The sequence below is a fragment of the Podarcis bocagei genome (assembly GCF_964188305.1).
Source record: "Podarcis bocagei genome assembly, chromosome: 9".
In the NCBI taxonomy this organism is placed as follows: Eukaryota; Metazoa; Chordata; class Lepidosauria; order Squamata; family Lacertidae; genus Podarcis; species Podarcis bocagei.
The window spans coordinates 65081645-65093891 of NC_138134.1; the positions used below are offsets into that span (position 1 = coordinate 65081645).

Genomic DNA, 12247 nt, shown 5'->3' on the forward strand with positions numbered 1-12247 from the left:
GAGTTCAGCAAGTTTTGCTTTAGAGTAAAGATGCATGTGGGAGGCAGTGGAAGACAGGAGTGCCTGGCATGCTCTGGTCCATGGGGTCACGAAGAGTCGGACACGACTAAATGACTAAACAACAACAACAACAAAAGATGCATGTCTATGATCACTGCAGATGGTGACAGTAGTCACAAAATTAAAAGATGCCTCCTTCTTGGGAGAAAAGTGATGACAAACATAGACAGCATCTTAAAAAGCAGAGACATCACCTTGCCAACAAAGGTCCGTATAGTTAAAGCTATGGTTTTCCCAGTAGTGAGGTCTGGAAGTGAGAGCTGGACCATAAAGAAGGCTGATCGCCGAAGAATTGATGCTTTTGAATTATGGTGCTGGGGGAGACTCTTGAGAGTCCCATGGACTGCAAGAAGATCAAACCTCTCCATTCTGAAGGAAATCAGTCCTGAGTGCCCTCTGGAAGGACAGATCCTGAAGCTGAGGCTGCAATACTTTGGCTACCTCATGAGAAGAGAAGACTCCCTGGAAAAGACCCTGATGTTGGGAAAGATGGAGGGCACAAGGAGAAGGAGATGACAGAGGATGAGATGTTTGGACAATGTTCTCGAAGCTACTAGCATGTGTTTGACCAAACTGCGGGAGGCAGTGGAAGACAGGAGTACCTGGCATGCTCTGGTCCATGGGGTCATGAAGAGTGAGACACAACTAAACGACTAAACAACAACAAAAGATGCATGTGGTCAGAGTGTCATGCAGGCAGCAGTAGGTTTCTGATGGCATGCTACAGCGGCAGCTTTCAGTTTCTGCCTGCATCTAAGGGGTGCAGCTGTTTCCATGGATTCACTATAGCAACCAAGCTGGGCAAAGTATGCCTTTGTTTGTTTTGAAAGCTGGGCTTCAGGGAAGGGAGAAAAATATGCCAGTCCTTCATTCTGCCTGTCAGCATTTTCACTCTGGTCCTAAGTGCGCCAAATCTGAATGCACTTTTTCATCTCCAAGGGGTGTGGGCTGAGAGGTGATTAAGTGCTCTGTAGTATAACCAACAGACAAGTCTTTCCTCTCTCCTTCCTATTTCAACTAAATTGAACCTCATCCTAAGCCTTAAATTGAAGGGGAGCATTAGGAAACATGTGTGCAAAGGAGGAATGAGGAATGTGTGTTTCTCCCATCAACCCCAGCCAACATGGTAAGTGATCAAAGATTATGGGAGTTTAGTTTCAGCAACGTTTGGAGGGCCACAGATTTCCCCTCCCAGGTTAAAGATTACAAAATGGTGCTCTCATTTCTGAACAATTTCCTGTTTCTCCAAAGCTGCCCTTTATTGACATTGATGGTAATTCCTCCTCCCGGTCTTTCAGATTTGCTTCTGACCTTTTCATGGTCCTGTTATTTGTTTGACTTTGATCCATCTGGATACATCATAGACTTTGTTCCATAAAATTGTGCCTTGTTTGCCCTGACAAATGTCCCTGTAGCTCAAGGATGGGGAGTCTGTTTCTCTCTAGATGTTGTTGCACCACCATTCCGATCACACCTGTTGTTGGCTGAGGCTGATGTGAGCTGGCATCAAACAACGTCTGGAGGGCCTTCCAAGTTATTCATTAAAAAATATTTATAAAAAGTATTTATATAGCGTATTTATTTATAAAAAGTATTTATATAGTGTCTCTTAGGCAAACATCTCATACTTTTCACAACCTTAATACCACAGAATGCATTAAAATATTATAAATTAAACAAGCACTATTGATAGTCAGAATTGCTTTTACAATGAATGGTTGGCATCAATAACCAGCAAAAGCCTCAATAGAAAGGTAACGTTTCAACCTGTGCTCAGATTGCTCCACTTTTGCTCCTCCTTCCTAGGGAATGGGATTAACCCCGAGTCAGCCCAATACATTTTGTGACCTGAGGTGAACTATAGAATGGTGCCCCACCACTATGTCATTTTCCTACCAAGGAAAGGTTTTCTGTCACATGCGCCCAAGCACATGGGAAGAAAAGCCAGTGGTCTCCAACTGTGCGTGCACTTGCTTACTTTATTTCCAGTTAGGAGAATGTACCACCAGCTCCACAAGGACACCCGTAGCCAAAGATGCCCTGTCAGTTTACTGACCTAAATGCAACGCACCACACAATGGGAGAGCAAGCAAGCACAAAAGCAAGGCTAACACACACAAAAGGAAGCAGCTCACCATTCCTCACATCCTGGATTAAAGTGGAGACAGATTCAGGTAGGTAGCTGAAGAAGATTCAGGTAGGTCTGAAAAAGTGTGCATGCACACGAAAGCTCATACCAAGAACAAACTTAGTTGCTCTCTAAGGTGCTACTGGGCAATTTAAAAAAAAATTATATATATATTTCTAAAGCGGAGACACTCACTCACATTGCTCTTGCTCACTAGCTGGCAGCAAGCAAGCAAGAGTGCTTTGCAGATTTGCAGCAAACCATTATCGTGGTGCTGTGTGAACGCAACCACTGCATGCTTCCCTCAATTATGTAAATTATTGTAGTTCCACTAGACTAAGCTAAAAGGACATAGACAGAGTTACCAAAGCTTGACTTTCAAAAAGAAAACCAAGATATTTGGGCTAAGAAAACTCTGTGATCTTTTGGCATCAGACAGCTTATGCAATGTAACAACATCACGTACCCTCAGACCAATCTCTAGGTGGAAAGGTATTCTAAAAATATGCATGATTAATCCAATTGCACATGTGTCATACCACTCTTACAAGTGTATCACACAGACAAAAAATAAATAAGCTTCTGAGTGCATGTGTGAAGCTTTCCTGGCTAAAAATCACACTTCGCACAAATGCTTCTTTCTTACAGTATCAAGCAATCCTTTCAAATAACTAACAAAAGCCTGAGTTTGGAACAAAAACGAGTTTAACCTGATATCAGCAGCTCCTAACAGTCATCACTAAACAACTTTTTTTAGATTTCAGGTGTGATCTAACTTCAGTAATGGAAATCAAAGTATGTTTATATTGGTTTCTGTGACAGCTAGGTGATAGTTTGGTTAATGAATGGACTATATTATTGATAATCATTTGATACAACAGTTGAGCCACTGCTTCATAATGGCTTCCTGTGTTATATACAAAATAGCTATCAATAATACACAGAGCAAATCAGCAAAATTTTAAAAACAAGTATGTATGCATAACTATATTACATGTCTGCGTGGGCTTGCTGGAATAAACAGAAGTCTTTAGCAGGCATCTAAAACAATATATAGCTTTGGTGCCTGCCTAATGTTCAATAGGCAAGTTTTCAGAAGTACCAAAACAAAAACAAAAACCCTAAGCAGAAAGTGTGTGTAATAGACTGGAATGGAGTATCCTGAAGAGGACATGACTGGTTGGACACTTTGAACAGCAGCACTTCACACAACAACCTTTTTTCTTCTTTCTTGCAGGTCTCACTTGTATATCTAAATAAATTTTACCCGTAGGTGCTCAGACAGAACTGGCTAACATTTTGTGACAAGAGTCAGCATCCCCCAAATGCTACCATACAGATAAATATTTGCTGAGCTAATGGACCAACAATAAGAGCAGTAACATTCCTTTCATGGTTCCTGAACAGGAATGGGAAGTGGCATGTAAAGATTAGCCTTGTCCGTGGGCTACTGTCACTTCCTGTGACCTCCCAGCATTCTTCAGCAACTGAGAAGGTATAGGACACTGAAACCAGGGTCATTCATGTCAGCTGTGCCTACTGTTTGAGAGGAGTCACATATAGCACTTGTGCATGGCAGAGTCAGCTGGAAATGCCAGAGCAAAAATAGGCTCAGCTTGCCTATTGTTAACTAGGTGCAAATTCCTGCTTTTCCTGTACAGTAGACATTGCTCAGATTGCTTAAGTGGGCCATTCACATTGTTCATAAAGAAAGAGTCTCCATTTCCCTTTTCACACCATTTCTGCCTGTGCTTTGAAAAAATCTTTCACTTCCTGCTAGAGTGACTATATATAAAGGAGGGCACAGACACCTCTACTTTTATGTAAGGCAAGAGCAGGCTGCTAGTTCTAACACTGGCACTAAGTGAAGTGTTTGTAGGTCTGCAAGGGAACTGGTGGGGCAATTCCAAATTCTGCTGTTCAGATAGACAGTTCCAGATCAGGCGCTTGTTGTGCAAAAAGCTTGCTAGCAACTGTTGACTCCACCCCGTCAATAGTCAATAGCTGAATTAGGCATTGGGCACAGGGCCAACAAGTAACTGCACCTTGAAGAACAAAAAGGAAAGGGTTACTACTTTTAACCAGTTGTGGGGGAAACAGCAGGGAAGAGCTATTGCCTTGATGCCCTGGTTGTGAGCTTTCTGGAAACATTCTAGCTCATGTGGGGAATTTCAGGAGTGGGAAGGCTCAAATCTTTATCCTTTGGAACTTTTCCCAAGCATCACCTCTCACTTTTAACTCCTTCACACCCCAAGTGCTTTAGTATTTTTTGTCTGGCTGGAATCAAAGGTATACCTAGGCTCCCTTGCACCTTTGGCAAGGAGATGTATCTGGACCTCCAAAGCCAGGAGAGACTATGGTGCAGAAACTGTAAAAGTTTGCTTTTCTTTGCCTTTCGCCTTTTGTGTGCCACCAGTGACCAGAAGCATACCTAGGCTCTTTCTTCCCTCTGAGCCTTGCTCATATTTCTAACAGGACTGCTGGCTGACTAGGGAGAGGGCCCTGTAAGGTTGCTGCAATACTGTCGGGCTGGCTCCTGCCCACTTTGAGGAAGAGTGGAGCAATTTTTGCGCCCCTCTGAGCCTGCAGCCTTAGAGGACACCAGCCTGCCCAACCCCTAAGTATGCCCCTGGCTGGAATGTGTCCTTGAGATAAAGCATCTCATTTGTCTGGATGGAGGACAGAAATGTGTGTGCAAGTAAAATATGCATTTGTTGCTTGTCGAGTTGCAGCTCGGCATCCAGGGAAAAATCAGTCTCACACCAAGATAGGTTCCGAAATATGGCTGCTCCTAGGGCTATCGCCGCTCCTCGGGCTAATGCAGCACAGCTTTTATTGTGTGAAATAGAAAGATACAAAATACAAGCCAAGCAATTTGTTCTAGCCAGCAGATAAGGACCTTCGGTACTAGACCGTGCGAGCGATCAGGCCATGCTACGTTAGCCAATCATATAGGACAGCACGAGCTGTTCACGCGCTATTCATGCTCCAAGGATGCTTCTAGCTATGAGATCACCCTGTAACAATAAGAACTTTGCTCATGCTCTCATATACAAGCAATCATTTTCCCACATGTCCTCTTTTCTTATTATATTGTTAGAGGAAAAAAGAGGGACCATTAGTACACTTCATTGCCTAAGCGTCTACACTGTGCAACATAAATTCCTCTTGTAACCCCTGTGGTGGGCCGTGGTCGGTACCACCATGCAGTGCATTGGGAAATCAAAGAGGGTATGCATTGAATGCAACAACACACCATAATGAAACCAACAATACATGCAATTACGATCAATAAAACTTTTCTTAACCATACTCCATTGGGTAACCAAGAAGACAACCACTCCCATGGATCAAAACCTTCAGGTGGATTCAAAGGATTATGAGCTATCATTTGTTCCATATAATCAATAGTAGCAGAGATATTGGTCGATTGATCGGTTATATACATGCAGCAATGAGAATAAATTAAGGCACAAATTCCACCTTTAGAAGCAAGGATCACATCTAAAGCATAATGATGTTGAAGAACTACATTTCTTATTTCTGATATTTCTTTGTTAATCATTTTTAAAGCCAAAATGGTGGAATTAAACAAATTTTCTGTCCAGTTTGCCAATTTATGCAAATCACGGTAATTCATGGCTGCACCTAAAGAAGGCAGAAGAGACCTAGAGATAGCTGTCCCTGTATATTGAGAAATAGGTGATTGTGCTTCCCTTCTGTTACGCAAACGGACCGCTGGGAGCTTATCTATTTTATACACCAAGGGTACTACTATACCTAGCGTGCAGGTACCGGAAAAGGCAGAGGGGATTTCTTTGTAGGCCTTTGTGCCACAGAATAACCATAAATCAGATTGAAGCAAACATGTAGTTCTGCTGCTCTTTCTCATCCAGTCGAACCAAACATAAAAATCTCTACACGCAGCTTGTTGTTCATAAGTCATGTAGGTTGTGACATTATTAATTAAGACCTTTGGCCTACCACTCATGGTTGTAACATTAAGAAAACAAGAAGATCCATCAACATACTCATAGGTCCAATTATAATATGGATAATGACCTAAAAATTTACTACTATTATGATTAAAATGAAAACAATAAGAAGCTATTTCTACAAGCGATAGAAATACAGGGAATAAATTTATGCGATTATCCTTCATATTATTGCCAATCTTAAATGAAGCATTTACTGGAATGCTAGAATAGCATCACCAAAAAAAGGTTCAAAGCTTTGAGAAGCTTTTTAAAATCATTTTTCTCAGCAGCTAAAAGGCACTAGCGAAGCATATTTTGCTTGCTGTAACTACAAGGATTGCAACAAGGTCGAGAACAGAGCCCATTGTTCGCAGGCCTTGTTAAAGAACCACACTGCAACATGCTCTCTGTCCGGGAACCATGCCAAAGCACAAAAATGAAACAACTGGAACACACTGAAATCCCCTCACCCCCTCCCTTGCCAAGAGTCCACAATAGTTCCAAGACAGCCCTCTGTACATGCTCAGGGGAACACATCATAAGGCAGGACTCCTGAGGGAGGAGAAAAAAAGAAGAGATCTGGGGGGGTAAAATCCAAGCGATGCCAATCCAGCGAGGGCATCCTTCAAAGCCAGGCTCACTTCCCAAACAAGAGGCAGCAAAACTGTAATGATGTTTGGTGGTTGAAGTGGCTTCCCAGGGAAAAGGGGGGCCAATGCAGTAGGGATAAAGATGGCCTTTCAGCGTGCCAGGAAACACTGGAACAGCTGTGGAAGGTGACTTTATCCATTGCAGAGGTGACTGTGATCTTGTCTGCTGGATCCTTATGTCCTTTAAGGGCAGAAAATAGTGGAGACAAAGTGGAGGTGGGCAGGTCCAAATAACTCTTTATCCAATTCAGCTGTCCAAGGATTTGTTGTAAATCCACCAATCTAAGATAACCAGGAAACTGTAGTTGAGGCGTAACTGGAATGGCTGCAGATGCTGTCAGCTTGTGTCCCAGGTACGTAATAGGTAAGGTCCGCTGGATTTTTTCTTTAGCCACTGTCAATCCAACAGGTTGTAGCCTTTGCAGGATTTTGGGACACGGCGGAGGACAGAGCCGCGGCTAGCAAGCGAGCTTTATGCATCTCAGTCCCCACCGATTGGCAGGCTTTAAGCATATCTGCAATGGCTATATTGGGAGTTGTCAACAGAGGGCGAAGAATTTGTTTACAGTCCTCATTAGCATTATCAAATGCAAGCTGGCGTACTATCACTTCCTGGGCTGCTACGTCCAGAACTTGCCGTTTAAGAGTGTTGTACAAGCGATCAACAAATTGTCCATAGGGCTCTGTAGGGCCTTGTCTAACGCTCCCCCATCGGCCATCGCGCTCAGTTTTGTCATCAGGGACAGAGGCCAAAGCCTCTTGGGCAGCGGCTGTAGTGGCCTCCCAATATTGAGGATCGAGAGTTAGCTGTTGGGCAATAGTAAGAAAATTGCCTCCTCCCGTTAACCCATCGAGGACATCAGCTTGGGTTAACATGACGGGGGCTGGGGGTGGGGCGGCACCAGCAGCGGCAGCGGCCAAAGCAGCCTGATGATTAGCCAATGCAGCATTATTAAGATTATTCCGAATCCCATCAACACGACGTTGGCAGGCCCAGTGCCAAGCTTGTATAAACAAAATCATCTGATGAGGCTGCATTACAGTGCGGGCCAACAGCTTAACATCCTCTGGTATCAAATTTTGTTGAAAAATAGTGCCAAACAAGCCCAGGGTATAAGGAGATTGTAAACCATTGTCCTTGACAGAGGAATGCAGTTCCTTTATGAATCTCAAATCAAACTGTTCGTGCCGGGCTGGGCCTCCCCCTGGCGCGGCAGGAGCAAGCACAGGGAAGAGATTAGGAGTTGTACAGTCAAAACCCAACAATGGGGCAGCGGCACGGAGAGATTCTTGGAGAGGAGTAGTAACAGCGGTGCCAGGGGCCTTGGGCGCAGGAGTTGGAAGAGTGGGGGGTGCTGAATGCGAAGATTCTTGGAGAGGAGTAGTAACGGGAGGTGCAGGAAGTGAAGAATGCGGAGAATGCAGGGAAGGGAGGACAGGAGAAGCCGAAGGGAAAATGTCCGGCGGTTTTTTAGGAGGTAGGTTTGAGGCAGGCAAAACAGGTACCTGGAGGGCGGGCGAAGAAGCTGTTGCAGCAGCCAGAAGAATGTTTGAAGGAGTTAAACACGACATAGCTTTGTAGACGTTACACCAGGCATGCAAAACCTTGACATCAATTTGGGGATGATTTTGAAAGAAGTGTCCAATTTTTTTCCAATCATCTAGCTGCCAATTTCCGTCCTGGGGAAACCACGGGCAGTGAGTGTCCAGGGCTATTATAAGGGACTTAAGGTCAGCTTTCCGAACAGCAAGGTTGTTACTGGCCAAAAGGAATTTAAGGTCTTTATAAAATTTTTTCTGTGGTGTAGAGAGAGACTTTCCCATGATTGCAAGAGTTGCAAAAAAAGCAGGGAGCACTTACCGAGGGATCCGTAGGAGGATGAGGAAGGCGCCTTTTTGCCCTGTCTGGGCGGAGATAAGTGCTGATAAGTCCGTAACGTAGTCCAGAATCACATTCACACGGGAGCTCTCACCAGGGATCCACTACGTGGATGAACGACGCGTCTGCAGCCCTTGCGGGGCGAGGTGAGAGCTGAACGTTGTAAAACAGCATGAAATCCGAAAGAAATCACACGGGAGCACTCACCAGGGATCCACTACGTGGATGAACGACGTGTTGGTGAGTGCTGAATAATGAAAAACAGGCAGTCACACGGGAGCACTCACCAGGGATCCACTGCGTGGATGAACGACGTGTTGGTGAGTGCTGAATAATGAAAAACAACGTGAAGTCCGAAGGCAGTCACACGGGAGCACTCACCAGGGATCCACTGCGTGGATGAACGTCGTGTTGGTGAGTGCTGAATAATGAAAAACAACGTGAAGTCCGAAGGCAGTCACACGGGGCACCAAATGTCGAGTTGCAGCTCGGCATCCAGGGAAAAATCAGTCTCACACCAAGATAGGTTCCGAAATATGGCTGCTCCTAGGGCTATCGCCGCTCCTCGGGCTAATGCAGCACAGCTTTTATTGTGTGAAATAGAAAGATACAAAATACAAGCCAAGCAATTTGTTCTAGCCAGCAGATAAGGACCTTCGGTACTAGACCGTGCGAGCGATCAGGCCATGCTACGTTAGCCAATCATATAGGACAGCACGAGCTGTTCACGCGCTATTCATGCTCCAAGGATGCTTCTAGCTATGAGATCACCCTGTAACAATAAGAACTTTGCTCATGCTCTCATATACAAGCAATCATTTTCCCACAGTTGCTCTTCTCACTTTTGCCTCTGACACCATGTAGCCATTGGAAGGTTGCTCAGGAACGGAAAGTGGTCCATGGGTTGAAAAAGATGCTGGTCACTGTGGTAAAGAGGATGCTGGCCTGGCTGGAATGAGCAGGGCTCTTTTGGTTCTGATGCATGGTGACCCAAGAAACTAGCAAAAACAATAGGTTACCAAACCCCTGGTGGCCTAGTTAAATGGCTGTATAAGCCTGTCTCAAGAAGCTGTAGAAGCTATGGTGATTTAGGTGATATTTGAATGGAGATACAACCTGACAAAAGCATCTTATAACATGCATCTGCCTTGCATCTGCTCAATGCTCAGAGTGCCTGCTTTTCACCCTAGGCCACTGGTGTCTGTACAGATTGACAAGAATGTATGTGACTGAAGAGGATCACATTTCCACACACACACTTCACCAGTTTGGTCCAAATAACTCAACAAAGATTCCAAGTTGTCTGCAGACACAGGCATAAGAAACTGGATAAACCAGACCATCCCTCCTATTTTTAGTTCGCTAATTAGAAGGCCCGCAGAGCTGCCTTGGGAACTGGGGATGTGGTGCTTTGGTAAAAGGGTGCTTAACTCTTTTCAAAAACTCGTAATCCCATTAAGGTAGGAATTCTAAAATCTGGAACTCAACACTATAAGAGAGGGAAAGGGGTAGGCAAAGTAGATATCTGCGTCTAGGTGGTCATCACTCATCACCACAGCCCCCAATACTGAAAATATGACTATAAAGTACTGACACTCATGACAATTAAATGCTGTTATTTGGAGCAGGGAGCAGGCTATTATTTGGAGCTGAAGAAAGGCTCTCAAGAGCAGGTTGCAAATATAGTAGAATGACAATCCCTGCTATCACGTTTACCATTAAAAAGACACAACACGAAAAGGAAAGTCAGTGAGAGGGAGGAGGAAAAAAAGCAAATGCAGACACTAGTTCTTAGTTATACAAGTTATTGGACAGGTCAAATGAAGTGACACAATCCCTATGTGTGGTTGTAGTGGTTAAAGTGTCAGACAGGGACCTGGGGGAGGCCAGGGTTCAAATTCCCCACTCGGCCATGAAAGCTCACCATCACATGCTCCGTTGGCCCAGTTGCTGCCTCCTAGCCTAGCCTACCTCACAGGGTTGTTGTGAGGATGGTGATTATACCACGTGACCACCTTGAACTGCTTGGGAGGAGAAAAGGTGGGATATAAATGCAACAATCTCTTATTTTATTATGAAACGCTGGAGTTTTGATGTGTTTTCCCTTTGCCCAAGCCGATTCACTCTCGATTTAAATCAAAATGTGTGGCAACAGAGGAAGAGTGACTAGTGGGGTGCCACAGGGTTCTGTCTTGGGCCCGGTCTTATTCAACATCTTTATCAACGACTTGGATGATGGACACAAGGGCATCCTGATCAAATTTGCAGATGACACCAAACTGGGAGGGGTGGCTAACACCCCAGAGGACAGGATCACACTTCAAACGACCTTGACAGATTAGAGAACTGGGCCAAAACAAACAAGATGAATTTTAACAGGGAGAAATGTAAAGTATTGCACTTGGGCAAAAAAAATGAGAGGCACAAATACAAGATGGGGGACACCTGGCTTGAGAGCAGTACATGTGAAAAGGATCTAGGAGTCTTGGTTGACCACAAACTTGACATGAGCCAACAGTCTGACGCGGCAGCTAAAAAAGCCAATGCAATTCTGGGCTGCATCAATAGGAGTATAGCATCTAGATCAAGGGAAGTAATAGTGCCACTGTATTCTGCTCTGGTCAGACCTCACCTGGAGTACTGTGTCCAGTTCTGGGCACCACAATTCAAGAAGGACACTGACAAACTGGAACGTGTCCAGAGGAGGGCAACCAAAATGGTCAAAGGCCTGGAAACGATGCCTTATGAGGAACGGCTAAGGGAGCTGGGCATGTTTAGCCTGGAGAAGAGGAGGTTAAGGGGTGATATGATAGCCATGTTCAAATATATAAAAGGATGTCACATAGAGGAGGGAGAAAGGTTGTTTTCTGCTGCTCCAGAGAAGCGGACACGGAGCAATGGATCCAAACTACAAGAAAGAAGATTCCACCTAAACATTAGGAAGAACTTCCTGACAGTAAGAGCTGTTTGACAGTGGAATTTGCTGCCAAGGAGTGTGGTGGAGTCTCCAACTTTGGAGGTCTTTAAGCAGAGGCTTGACAACCATATGTCAGGAGTGCTCTGATGGTGTTTCCTGCTTGGCAGGGGGTTGGACTCGATGGCCCTTGTGGTCTCTTCCAACTCTATGATTCTAGGATTCTATTCTATGAAACGTTTCAAACGTCTGACATGGGGCGGGGGGGTCGTGCATCCCATCCACCCGGTTAAGCGTGAAAAATTTAAAGCTGTAAATCCCACTGAATTCAGTGGACTCACTTAAAACGCAGCAGAGGAAGCGACATACAAAGACGAACAACCTCGCTGCGTTTTGAGCTAGTGAGGCGTACATACTCGACGCATGCGCTGAAAAACAGTATTTCCCCCCTCCCCTCAGGCGGGCGGCGGGCGACTCTCTCTTTCCAGGAGGCCGGGGTGGGGGGGGCGTGTTTGGTAATTGAACAGCCGTTAACGGCCATAAGGAGAGCGTGCGCGCGCAGCCCACGGGTTTGGGCTCGAGGCCAGAGCCCATGCGCGCGGTCCCCATCTCCTCGCTCCTCCTCCTCTCACCCGGCTC

General features: G+C 45.0%; 1 protein-coding gene and 1 long non-coding RNA gene across 2 annotated transcripts in view; one reads left to right on the plus strand and one right to left on the minus strand.

The window, feature by feature from the left end:
- Window positions 1-12247, plus strand: part of LOC308594306 (17-beta-hydroxysteroid dehydrogenase 13-like) — a 166977-nt gene that overhangs the window by 17875 nt on the left and 136855 nt on the right. The window lies entirely within an intron of this gene.
- On the minus strand, window positions 3135-12152 carry LOC308594425. The gene is made up of 2 exons (XR_014011466.1): window positions 11950-12152; window positions 3135-4233 (listed from the first exon to the last, which is right to left on the minus strand). It is a non-coding gene; the product is annotated as an uncharacterized lncRNA (long non-coding RNA).